We start from the raw sequence: 13726 nt of genomic DNA, 5'->3' as shown, positions 1-13726 counted from the left end.
TGCAACATGAAGCCTGTCTATTAAGGCTAAAAGGTTGGGGCAACAACTGCTAGGGAATTTCATAATAATAAATTGCTATTGAATTTATGTTTTAAATTTCATCCAGTCTTATGTTCCAGGCCCATAAATATTCAATGAGTCTTGTAAGTCCTTGTAACAAAAATATTAGACCCATGCAAGCAATTTCAGGTATAATTATCTTTCAAGCAACTTCACTCAAATGACTTTATATTTAAGAATAATCCTTTTGTTGTCCTGCAGCCCTAATTATGGCATTTATCTTCCCCCTTCAAAGCCCCATTTCGTATCCTAGCAGCTTTTTAAGCAAGGCACACCTCGATGAGATACAGATACAGCTCCAAAAATAGCACTTGTTCTGTTTGCAGGAAAAACCTTCATTGTGCATTTACCCCACGGCTAATTCAGTATTTCAGGACCTTGAAATGTAGTGTTAATTAATCCAATTACATGCATTTTATTTTGCAATTAATTCTGCTGTTGAATCCACAGGAACTGAATGAAAGCAGTGGACCTGTACAATGGGTGCTACTATGCTGTTTCCTTTCTTGGCAGGATTACTTCAGAAATGGAGACAATTTGGTAGTGTGTGGCAAAACCCAGCTAGAGCCTGTGGTGTGTGGAATGAGAGCTTCCTGAATTAGGATTTCATTTTAATTAGACCTAGAGCATACATATTCCAATTTTTAGAGTTAGTTTCTACATTCCCATTACAGACTTAACCAGTGTATGCACTAGGAACACTGATACTGAGTTAAGCCTTCCCATTTCTGTCTGCTCCCAGGCATAAAGTTCCTGTTGGCTTAAACCAGCAAGGATTTACCAGCTCCCACCTCCACAGTCTTGGCTCTGCTATTCTCCCCAGCAAGTGGAGCCAACACTGCACTCCTTTCCTCTGTCTCTGCCCTGCCTGGGAGAGCATTAACAGGCAAGTGGTCTTACCCCTTATAAAGGGTCTCGGTAGGAAGCAAGGGGGTCTTCGCTTCCTTGAGCGAGCACAAAATTTGTCAAGCTCTTGTCCTTTGCCAGTAGCGCAATCAGCAGCTGGCTCTGAACACCAGCCTTTGGGAAAACAGATTGTACTGATCTGAACTAGCTTATCTTGGCAATAACCAGAGCGCCTTAGAGGTGGACTATACAGTGTGTCTGGAGGGAATAATGTAGTCTGATAGAACTAGGGAAAGGATTTAGATACATATCTCTAAGGATTTAAAGAAAACAAAAGTCAAACTTTTCTCTTTGGACTCATTACAGCTCATTTTAGAAATATTCAGAGTATTTCAGACTTAAGAAGTCATGAATGAAACAAAAGGCATCAGAGGAAGGAACTGGAGTATGACGATGGCTCTAAGTATATTAGCACATTCTTTCAATATTTTAGAAAAGGCTATATCTGGGGAGACTGAGCTACAAAAATAATTAAAGTGACATGGCATTTAGAGCCATTAACATTTTAAATTCAGCTTTTGCACGCAGCCAAAGTTGACTGTTACAAGTTATCAGGGATGCCAAGGTTTGCAGGACTCCTACATGTTCAGCCATGATCACTTTGGGGAGCCAACAGCTTAATTCAGAGCCCTTTGGGATGCCACTTGCAGTCTGATGCTGACCATTGTGATGTCAAGTTCTAACAGAACTTCAGAGCTCCAGATTAGCAAAAGGTTGTTACTTGGTGATCTCAGGGAAATTAGTGTTGATGTTTTGCCATTAACCTACTTGACATAGCAGAACTCAAAGACAGCCGTCAAAAGAAAATGTTAAATTATATATTGGAATATTTAAAAGTATTTGTGTTCCTATATAATTTAACATCGACTTAGCCTGAATATTAAGCAATTCAAATACCTGCAAATGCTACCTTTATGTTTAATGAATGCACAAGTACTTCAGTCGTCTTTTTCAGCATATTTTCTCCTGTCTATTGGGCTCATAACCCATTCTGTCCTTTTCTCCCCTCAGTCTTTTTAATCTTTTGGTCAAGAACCGTTCCACATGAAAATAAAGAAACAGTTTTGTCAAAGGCTTGTCAGAGGAGATGGGTGCTTCCATGTGGAAATCAATCATTTAATGGCTCAGTGGGATCTCAGCATTTTTTTTCATTAAGTTGTCCAAAGTAATTTCATCACTCCAGAATTTATTTCACTTCCACCCTCCTCTGCCTGGTTGGTCCAAGCCCAGTTGCTTTAATGTTTGAAACTTAAACCCCAGGTCTCTATAGCCTGAGCTGCAATTGCTTGGTATTGCCTTGCACATGTCTTCCTAGATGCTTGACATAGCCAAAGGAAAGTCTTGATCTTCAAAAGTCTTAATTGCAGTTAGAATTGTAGAGTAAAGGATCTACTATTAAAAAAAAGAGATTTATGGTCACCAATATAAAAGCAAACAGTAAGATAAAACTATGATTTCTGTTTTTTTTAAAAACAATCTAAATTTTCTAAAGGGGTGATTTTTATGTGCAATTTAATCCTCTTTAAATGAACCATATTTTCATCAACTAGTCCATGTCGTTCCTATGACCTCTAATTTTAGGTATTAAATATTGAGGGCACTTGAAATCTCTCATCCTTTCCAAAAATGTAGGCCAGCATTTGTTTTGTCCACTGCCTGAAAAATTATTCTAGAAATTAATTTTCCCTAGAGCATTACCATTAGGCTAATTTAAAACATTTGTTTAAAATTAAACAATACATTTTAATAAGAATAGCAGAGAACATCTGGTTACTGAGAAATCATAGTTGTGGACACCTAACCTGAAACAGCATTTAAAACACCCCTACAGCACCCTTTACCCCTGCCTACTCTAGAAGCACGTCGTATCACCTCTTTTATATTTTAGTATGCTTCTTGCATTGCAATTTCCATTCTTGTGTACTTCAGCACAAATCTTCTTAAGACATAAGTCCAGCTATAACTATAACCTTGCTAGATAGAGGTCACTTACTTCATTTGTCTGATTCAATCAAGTTACATCAGGCATTGAAACTAAATGCCCCTGTACTGCTTCGAAAATTAATCCCTGCCATTGAAAAGTTGCACTGTTATTTTAGTGGCTTTAATGAAGTGAAATGATTTACGGAATCTTTAATTTAACTTGAGTAATATATCAAAAGCTTATATGCTTGGAGCATGGCCTTTGCCATCCCTTACAGCCTCCTAGCTTCTTTCCTAACTTCTTTCTTTTAAAAATATGTTTAAGTAAGAAGTTACCTGCAATTAAAAAATATATAAATTCTTGTACAAGTGTTCACACCTTGCATCACCCACTGCAGTGCCTACCTGAGTCACCTAAGTAATTGCTGTGCTTTCCAGAGGCTGTGCTTGCCCATACTCTTTCGCACTAGGGCTCAGTGCTTTTGAGGAGGCTGCAGGCTACCTGTGTGGCTTTTAGCACAACAGAGTTCTAGTCTACAGCAGAAATAATAAATACTATTGGCAGTAGCTATTGACTTTACAATCCCTATTTATGTACCTGGAATAATCTAGCAATGACAACAGTTACTTGAAGAGCAAGGTAAGGCTGTAAAGGTAACACACTAATGAAGTAGTAACGGTACAAAATATTAGCACTTCAGTCCCTATTTAGAAGCCAACCGCTGAATTCGGAGTCAGACTGTGACACCATCGTGGCATTATCTCTTGTTGCTGAAAGAGCATCAGCAACTGTTGGATTACAAGGTGCTATCTGACGTAAAGGCAGGCATTAAAGGCTGACTCACACTTTGTAATGTGATTTAAAATAAGTTTGCCTTGGCCAAGTATTAGTGACAATATAGCTATTTACAGACTGCACTGCAAGTCAGGCAAAAAAGTTGCATCTTTTTCTGTATGAAAGTATAGCAAAGTAAGAGGCAATGGGGAAATTTAATAACCATTTTCTGGAATAGGAGAACATTAGTATTACATGTTCTGAATATTCATCATCTCTTAATAGCATTTCACTCTCTTTCTGATCTCAGTATGACCCTAGTAATGATTCTGTTCTGAACAGGTTTAAAGTCTTTCACAAAGCCTGTAGCTCATCTTCAGCTTTATATTTACTGTTTCTTACTAATTACATCTCTTATTGTTGTAGCCTTGGGAAATGCTCCAAGGTGTCCCTGGAGTATTATGCATCTAGTTACTTAGTGCATCTTCCATCCTTTTTAGTTACTGTTATGTAGCTTAAGGAGATCATTTTTCTATCCCTTCCACTCTTAAAACATTTGTCCCTGCACGTCATTTGTTTGAATAAAACATCAGGATGTGTTTAAGCGTGCACGAGGGGGAAGTCTCCCAGCCGTCATTGTTAAGGTAACATTGTTCCACTCTGAAGCGACTTCTGTCCTTTTATCCCACTGCTTGCCGATCTTATATTTTGCCAACAGGCAGCTCTACAGCAGGATTGAGTCACCTAACCCAGCTCAGATATGGGATGCCCTTGCAGCAGTAGCTCAGAGCACTGGGCACTCTGTACTGCTGAGAAGTGGGAGCTGTAGACATGCCCGTGGACATACAGTGAAACCCATGAATGAAATGAGACAGTCAGCCAAAGTAGAAAGGTGTATCCTCAACCCCTCTCTCTGCTAAGCAGGGGAAGCTTTGAAGGATTATTACTGATGTCTTTCAAGAAGTTTGCATTTGTTTTGAGAATAAGGAGAAGACCAATTTGTAGAACTTTAATTCCCTTCTCCAGCAGGTTAGATTGCAAACCAAGGACTTCTTTTTCTTTTCCTCCTTAAAAGAAAAGTGCCGTTTAGACTCTTTGTTCTGTGAGGCTGGGATCTCCTGGTGACCAATGGCTGCACATGCCTCTACAGGTCACTGCAGGAGCTCCAGCCTGTTAATAGTTTAGCACTCACTTGGGTTTTGTCAGTGCAATGAAACATCGTTCTAAATGTCACGCCAGGAGACAGCAGAGCAGACTGGGGAGGGCTGACCTGTTGTGTGGAAGGGAACATATCACCCAGCAAGTCATTCGCTGGACTAGAATAAATCCTCTGGTCCCGGTCTGTGATCTCTCTTCACCCCAGTGAACCACAGCACCAGGGTTTTTGTTGGGACTGAATGTAAATGCTTGTTCCTAAGGACCAGGTTGAGACTGCTGAGACCAACTGCTTTCATCCCATGGAAACAAAGCTTCATCATACAGCTGATCACACTGTAAGATCCCAGCTTCATCAGGCTTTACATGGAAGGACCAGTCTAAGACACTCAGTCTCTATTGTCACTGCACTCCTACCTCATGCTGCTAACACTGGTAAAGTTAAATCCCATTTTTAAACAGGAAAATTCAATCCTCAGGTTTGTAGCTTTTGAGTAGCAGTCATTAATTCTCATGGATGGCTCCTATTTATGTGTCTTGTTTAACGTCTTCAGTCCCAGCCCCAGGCAGTTAATTGAATGAGTACATTAAAAACCAGCTAACGGAGATGCACCAAGGTTCAGCTGGCATCTATAGAGTCAGTGGGCAGCTCAGGGGAAAATGGGAAGTTTTCATGAAACTCTGACCTATCTCAGAAGAGGCCAAATTCCTGAATATGAACTTGGAAGGCCAAGAACGGGTGAGGGCAACGTGCCTGAGCCAGTCTGGCAAGAAGGGGCAGTGGTAGATACTGCAATTGGTGCCAGTGCTGGACACACACAGCGGCTCAGCTGGAGGGAGAAAGGGAGAACAAGTGCTTATCCTGCCTGCAAAGAAACAAGCAGAGGCAATCTTGGACCCATGGAAGAGAAATGAATCCTCAGCAGGGGAATTTCTGCATGAAGACAAATAGTCAGGAACTGATTTAGTCTAAACTACTTTATGGTTAACAAGATTAATCTCACCTTCATGTGAGAATCTCATAAATTTAGAAAACTGTTTGTCCTCATTTCCTTTATGGTGAGTGGAGAGCACAGGCCTCATCAAAACGACAGTTCATCAACGCAACCTTAGGTGAGAATGGTTCACCCAGTGAAGATGTTTGTCTCCATTAAAAGGAGGGTGAGACCTTTCTGACACCCACATCTCAGTAAGATAGATTCCACCCCAAATTCAGGAACCAACTTTCTGACAAGGTGTTCAGGACTGGAGGACACCTGAAGGAGGAGCCACAGGAAACAGATACCCCAGGGGCGAGAAAAACTCTAAGCCCTTGTGAACTCTGCAGGTGAAAGCAATATCCTGCACATGTGGTGTGCAAAGGGTTATTGTCATGTGTGCACCAATGAGATAGCAGTGGAACTAGCTACAAATACCTCTAAGCTTTTCTTGACCTAGGCTGGGCAGCTGTGTGACACAGGGGTACAGCCATTCGGATGGCAGATCTAACAGGAAGAGCAGGCAATGCCATGTGTCCATCCAGTGAACACAGCTACAGATAACCACCAGCAGAGGTGTTCCCCAGGCTTTAGGCACAGTCTAGCTTGCATTCTTCCCATCAACAATACTTTTTTTCTTGGTTACTAATTTTTCTGTATTTAAATACATTTTAAACTATTAATAAATGCATCATTTTTGCTATAAGATTTGGGGAAGGAAATGTAATCTGACTATTTTATAAAAATTAACAACAGGTAACTTTCCTTTAATTGAAGAAAAGTTTGTTTCCTGAATTACAGCAAATCAGGATTCTACTTTAAGCAAACACAACTTGATGGCTTGAGCTCAAATCCCACAGAAACCTGTATCCATCCTTAGGTTTGCACAGTGCAGGTGTGTAAGAGTCAGAACATATTTACTGGGACCTTCCTAAGGAGTCACACTGGATCACCTGATGTAAAATGCGTTCCCGCTCCACTACAGTTGTCACACAAACAAGTAATGTGCATGCAAGGGCTTCCGTTAATGTGTCTTGATATTGGAAGATTTCCAGGAAGACAGAAATTTAATCATGGGAAGTGAAAAAAAATGAAAGCCTGGAAATGAAGCAGACACTTTTGTGATGCTCTTTCAGAAGCTGTCACATAATATAGATGCTATTCTCCCCAGCATCTTCTTAGTTTTGCCTGTAAATGCATGTCTCCCTGTTCCCATCTATTTTTGGTAAGGCCAAAAGTCCCCCAGAGCACTATAATTATCTCCGTCAGAAATGTCAGAAGAGTTTACAGCTGAAGTAGGTGTCTGCCCAGAACAGGAAAATCAGGTACACCCTCATGTGTGTTGGGGAGGTATTAAAATCAAGTTGCTGCACATATTTTTCAGGGGAAGATTTGGGAATCTGGCTGAACCAGTTGGAGAGATTTGTGTAACATCTCTGCTTTAGAAAATAAGAGAAAATAAGTCATATTATCCCTCTGGGCTTTAACTTCAAGCCATTAAACACTGAGCAAGATAAACTTATTTTAAATAAAACCTTGTTGTTTCATCTGTTCGAAGGGAGAAAAATAGATGAGCCCCTTAATATAAATGCAATTATGAGGATATGCCGGTGATGCTTTCGCTGCTTTTCCCTTTGTTTATTGCCAGTTTTCTCTGCAACACGTTCCAGGGTTAGAACCTCTCTGCCTAGTAGTCTGAAATAAGTGAGATTTTACTTTTAACGAGAAAAGTCAAATTTTGTTACGGCAGTGTTAAAATTCAATTACATTAAGTTTTATGTGTGATTGAGTACCCATATACGTAACAAGTGTAAGCTACATTTTGAACAACATATGCAACTGGCAGTATCTTGTTAAGAAATGTAAAAAAAAAAAAAAAATTATTAAAGAGGATAAGCCTTGCAAAGACATTCTGGAAGGACTCTAATGGCTTAGACCTTGAGTTCAGATTTGGGGAGTGCAGAATAGATGCCAGGCTACAAGTAGCTTTTCCGTGTGTCTTTGCTCCAAGGAATCAGGGCCTGATTTTCAGTGGGATTGCTATCTCCCACTGGTTTTATTAAGAATATTGACTGCATGGTACACCTCTGAAATCAGACCTTTGTGTCATAAACCGTGCACTCAACACTGACTACTGCTTTAAAACCGAGGATTTTAAATGTTCCATCTCTTTAGTTCCCCCGTATTTTTCAGGCCAACAGAAAATTCAGAGAAATCCAGATTTTGCAGAAAAGAGCTGTTGTGACAAGTGCATTGTCATTTATTTGTGACAACACTTGGCATGTAACCCCAGAGTGAAAAGCTCTATCTCTGGCCTTGGATACACCGACTGCCTCTGTGGAACGGGGGATAACTGTGGGCTGATACAAAAGCTGCAAGTACTCATTCACAGAGGAAGCAGATTAACACCCTAAGCCACCAAATAATTTCCATTGTGTATATATGCAACTGCGTGAGCAAAATACCCATGTTTTGCTGCATATTGTGCTCCATTATTTTTGAATACAATAGTTCCCTTGGCATTAGTACTAAATGAATGGTAAATTCATTTCATCTGAAAGACTAAACAAACAAGCACTAACAATGAGAATAAATCAGATTGCTGCAGTACTTTCAAGTACTGGTAAAAATAATATTTTAATCAAATAACTCAGCTGTAAGTGCCATGAACTACTGGGAAGGTTAAGGCTGTGGCTCAGTATTCTAGTGAGAAAACACACAGAATTATTCAAAACGTGCAATTTCATCACCACTGCTTGACTCTTATTAAAAGCTGAAGATGGCTGTCTGAGTTTCTATCCCTACTACCAAGTTGAAACCACCAACAAAACAAAGGTTAATGTAATTCTGAAAGACCAGACATTTAGCAAGAAAATGCAATGGTATATGAAAATAACTATGGCCAGACTGGAGTGGTTTACTCCAAAATTTTTTTTTTTTTTTTTTTTGTCTATTTTGGTTTACCCCAAAATGAGGAATAAGCTCACATTTAAGGCTCTGGACTAGCGTTTGTGAGATATGAGTTCAGTTCTTGGCTGCAGCACAGCCTGCCTGGTGTGGCCAAGCTTGCACAGGAGATGACTGCCCCTATTTCATGGGAATGCTGTGAGGCAAGAGTAACAGGAAACTCTGAGCTGCTCAAATACGGTGATGCTGAAAACCAAAGTGAACGCTGCAGGTAACACCATTCGGGTGTGCTCTGGTGTAGCTAAAATTTGAATTTAGCTCTGAAGGATTTAGCGCTCACTGAAGTCTGTGGGAATCATACTTCAGTGAACTCTGTGTCAGGCCTTTTCATGGGCAATGAGCAATATATAGTTTGAAACATATTCTCAGTTAACCTCAGTGAAATGAGAAATGACGTGACTGCAGTCCATGTACTTGCATCAGATTAAAACCAGTCCTCAGCATGCCTTAGATATAACATAGTTCCTTTTCAAAGGAATTAAAGCTGAATAAGAGCTGAGAACGTTATTTTTTTGCCTTTTTCCTACAGACACTATCAGATTATTTGTTTTGAGACCAAAAGAAAGCACCACGGTCATCTAAGTCAAACTTCTGCAGAGCTGAGACCTTCTGACTTCCTACGTCCTGCCTGGTGGCAGCACCTGAACCAGAACATTGTCTCCAGAAAAACATCTAAAAACATGAGTGATAAACCTGTTGCAATCCTTGGTAACTTGCTCCCACGCCATAAGAAACTTGTTTCTGGTCTGCATTTGTACAGCTACTGCTTCATAGCCTGATGGTCATGTCTTTGCCTATGGATTAAAGAGTGTGTTCAAATTTATGTTCACTGCGTAAGTACTTACGGATTGTGATCAAAGCACCACATAAGCTCCCTGTGATACACAGCATGGACTCTCTCTTTCTGGGACTCTCTCTTTCTCTGAGATGTTTTCCAGTTTTTAAATCATTCCCCTCTCTGAATCCTCTTCCGTTTCTGAACCAGTGTGATTGGGAGGCAATGGCTGGAGCGAAGAGGAAGACAAGAAGTCCTACACTTCTGAAAACATTTCATTTCTCACTCTTTTTTGCTGCCCAACACCTGCTAGAGGCTGAAAATTTAGCACAGCCATGCAGAGTAGACCGGTCTGTTGAGGACACTGGCTTTGCTTTAGCAGCTATTCAAAGCTGAGGATCGGACACCCACTCCACCTCTGCTCCCCGAGCTGCGGTTCGAGCTCCAGCACCAGCAGATCGGGCTGTTAGCCAGCCTGTAACTCCGTGCGGGCACATGAGCTCCGCTTCCCAGGCAGCTGTGTGGGACTGAGTTCTCTCCCCAGTCCATCAGTGCCTGAGTGTTGCAGCTCCAAAACCAAGAGGGGAATTAGCTCCCTGGCAGGTTTTAGGAACACAAAACCTGTCTGTCTGTGATGGAGACCCACAGCCCTGCTCTGCGCCTTTGGAAACCAGATCCGCAGCAGAGGTAGCTCACAGGGGTGCTGTCAGAGGCCTTTTAAGTCTGTTTAAAAACCTGAACTCTTTACTAGAAAACATCTGATGCCTACTAGAATAAAACAAACTTGTCAAAAGGATATGGTAATAAAAGTTAATTTTGATCATGGATGTCAGCAGAGTTAGAGGGTACTAATAACAGCAGTGATAGCTGTGTCTTCAGACGTAAAAAAGGACTAAATCAGCAACTGTCTTGATAGTCATTTAAAAAAAAAGAAAAAACAGACTTAATAAAATGGTGTTTACCAGGCAAAAGACCAGTTGGAAATGTTGCACTTTGCTGTAATAGTTGAAAGAGAATATTTCCCAAATCAAAGTGCCTTGCAACCGAAACAGGCATTTGTAATTAAAAGAAAAATTAGCAGGAAAAGCTATTGCCAGTGCTGCATGGCTGCTTTCCCCCCACCGTTAAGCTGCCCACCCTCACAACCTCACCTGCCCCGGGATGGGGTTTGGCTGTGCCACCCCACTGTCCCAGCCTGGCCCAGCCCAAGGGCTCCTGCCCACACTCGCCTGTGTATCTCTCACAGCCCGACCCAGAGAAAAATAAAACCCACTTTCCTCTCTCTGCCTCAACAGGCAAATTTGTCAGCAAGATGCAGCACATCGCAGGGATGGGGGCTGTGGGAACAGCTGTTTGCTGCTGTGGCAGCTCGGAGCTCGCGGATGAAAGATGTTCCGGGCACAAATCAGCACAATCACAGCTCGGTGAGGATGAAAACAGCATCTACAGCTGCACCAGCTCAGGGGGGCCAGGGAGCCCAAGTGAAACGTGAGAAAACAGGTTCATCCCTGGGGAGCTGACACCTTCCGCCCTGCGCCTGGCTCTGATGGCCTCGGACTGGGGCTGTGTTTACCCGGGGGTTTTGGTTGTTTGTTTCCTGAGGTGATAAGTACTGTTGGGGAGAAGGGCATATGCCCATGATATTATTGTTTCCCTCCCTTTTATCCCACGAGGCATCTGTGGGTCTTGTTTGGAAATGGGTGTGCACGTAAGTACAGCTGGTGCCAGGCAGCCTGTGGGAAGGCTTAGCTGCAAAATGATGCCAACCATGATACAGCTCACAAGGCTTTAAAAAACCCAAGTAGTTGCTATATGGTAATATTGTATATACTAAAAATTAGAAAAGAATTCATCTGTCACTAGAGTAATTAAAATAATTGTCACCACAGGAGAAAGCTCTGTGGAATTACTCTGTGTTGACTTTGATGGGAAACAGTCTTTCTACAACTGATAAATGAGGAGCAGACTTTTGTCCCATGAACCTCTGCTTTCCAGTAAGATCTTTAATTGACTTCTACATGAAGATTATGAATGACCCAAAAACTGGTTTATGCTGCAACCAGTGAAGTGTTCTTTTTTTCTCTTCCACACCAAACATTTAAATGTCCATCTATTAACATAACAAATTGCCCATTGGAAATAGGACTGCCTTTGGAGGTTGGAAGCACAGACTGTGCTCCTTATTAGCCCTTTCCTGGTCCCTCTATGGTAATTTAAACTGAAGTAAACCAACATGTGGATGATTAATTAACTTACAAAACCCCATAAAATATTAGTTTTAATCACCCACCTCTACTATTTCCACCAGAAAAAGTTTGAACAGTTGCAAATGAAGCCTTTTGAGTCCAGCTTTACCTAATTAAGGTTATTTAAAAGGCAAAAAAACCCTCAACTCTCCAAAATGCTATGGAAAAATTCTCATAAGACATTTCCAAAACGAAAGCATTTTATTTTATATTGAAAATTCATTTCCATCGGGAAAAACATCTTAAAAAACCCCAACCACAGAGCAAACCAAGACTTTACAAGCTGAAACTTTCCCTGGTTTGCATAGCTGTAACACCTGGGCCTGCCTGCCTCTCACATTTTGGTGCTCAAGAGCTCAAATGTGATAGCAACAGATATGGTTAAAGAAAGGAACAAAAACCAGGTGGAAATTACTACTGCCTTGCTCTGTCTTGGCACCACATGTCAAAGCAACTGTGATCATGTCAGATTCCCCCAAACACACAGCATGAGATGCTGAAACATCTCAATTAAGAGAAGTGAAACGCAACAGCAGCTCAAAAAAAAAAAAAAAAAGGAAGAGAAACTCTGAGATGCTTTCCTGTACTGTACGTATCACATACTGGTTAGAGGTCCAAAGGTCATAAGGGCCCCCCTCTCTAGCCCTTGCAAGGGCTCTGTTTAATCATCAACACTGTCCTCCCTGAGCTGTCCCCAAATAGAGCTGCCAGCGACCATGGAACCACCAGTGCCATCCAGCCAGGCACAACTTCCAGGGGACTCTAGGAAAAGGCAAGCCCCAAGCCCTTCCTGCTAGCTAGTAAAAACCTAGCACCACTGAGAAGGCAAATAATTAATGATAACCTTTAAAAGGAAGTTGCTGTTAATACCTTGTTTCAAAAAAGCTGTCCCAGCCTCTTGACTAAATGCAATCAATGAATCAACACACAAGGTTCAGATATCAACCGTGCTCTGCATTTAGGGGCAAATATAGTCTAAACAGCCAAATAATCATGCTACTCTCTCAATACATACAAAATTTATGGTCACTGCAATATTTCAGTAATGGCACTTTTTGAAGGAGGAACGGGCCGCAGAGCAATTAGGATGAAAAAGAGGTTTGGCTGCCTTCGGCTCAGTGGCTCTCATCTGTCACAGAAGGAAATTTATGCTGCTGCAGAAAGCCCGCATTAAAAGGCTGGGAGGAGAGCATGCACCCCCAGCTCTTGGGTGTTGCAGTGGCCAGAAGCTTCTCTGCAGTGCCAAAAATATACATGTGGAAACCACAAGCTTTTATTAGTGCTACTGTCACAGAAAATGATAAATTATCAAGTCTTTACCTCTCCCATCATCACAATTAGTTCTTTCAGTCTCATATTTACAGTAGTTGTCCCAAAGGTTCATAAGTATATTGCATTAAGCAGTTCCTTTTGGTCTGGCCTAAGGTTTCCTCACCTCTGTGGCTCCTGCTCGAGACCTACTGGCTTAATTGCCACAGGAGTTCAGAGTCTGATTCTTCCACTACAGCTCTTTGTGTCCAGGGACAGTCCAAGAAAGCATATTCTCCAGCAGTAAAATTATAGCTAGGTGTTTCTAATTCATTGAGATCTAGAGTTACCTCCAGATTACTGTTTATTTTTCAGTCCAATCAAGTACATACCTTTCCTTGGGTATTTTGGCTTGGATGGTGAACAGCAAAGATAAATATATGGACAAACAGGTGAAACCTAATATCTGTTTACATATGTTGGGTAAACACAGGGCTAGCTCTATTACTCCTATAAGCTTAATTATGTGCTTAAAATGAAAAGCATGTGTGGTTACAGAGCCAGAGCCTAAGCTGGGGCTACAGTTCACTCCTGAATGTCCTGGCCAAGACAATGCTCAAGGCACCACCACAGCCCCATGGATGCAATATATTTATTTGGTGGTGGTGGGTTTTTTACTTATTGCTTTTTTTTC

General features: G+C 41.3%; 2 protein-coding genes across 2 annotated transcripts in view; one reads left to right on the top strand and one right to left on the bottom strand.

The window, feature by feature from the left end:
- GLT1D1 (glycosyltransferase 1 domain containing 1) overlaps positions 1–9605 on the top strand; it is a 68714-nt gene extending 59109 nt beyond the window's left edge. The window contains exon 13 of the mRNA XM_074887193.1: positions 9293–9605. The gene's annotated coding sequence lies outside the window, so the exon portion shown is untranslated. The remainder of the gene's footprint in view (positions 1–9292) is intronic.
- Positions 1–13726, bottom strand: part of TMEM132D (transmembrane protein 132D) — a 294438-nt gene that overhangs the window by 4137 nt on the left and 276575 nt on the right. The gene's annotated exons all lie outside the window — the stretch shown is intronic.

Source organism: Strix uralensis, chromosome 17 (genome assembly GCF_047716275.1).
Source record: "Strix uralensis isolate ZFMK-TIS-50842 chromosome 17, bStrUra1, whole genome shotgun sequence".
Lineage (NCBI taxonomy): Eukaryota > Metazoa > Chordata > Aves > Strigiformes > Strigidae > Strix > Strix uralensis.
The sequence above is the reverse complement of the archived record's forward strand: the minus strand, read 5'-3'. Positions and strand labels throughout refer to the sequence as shown.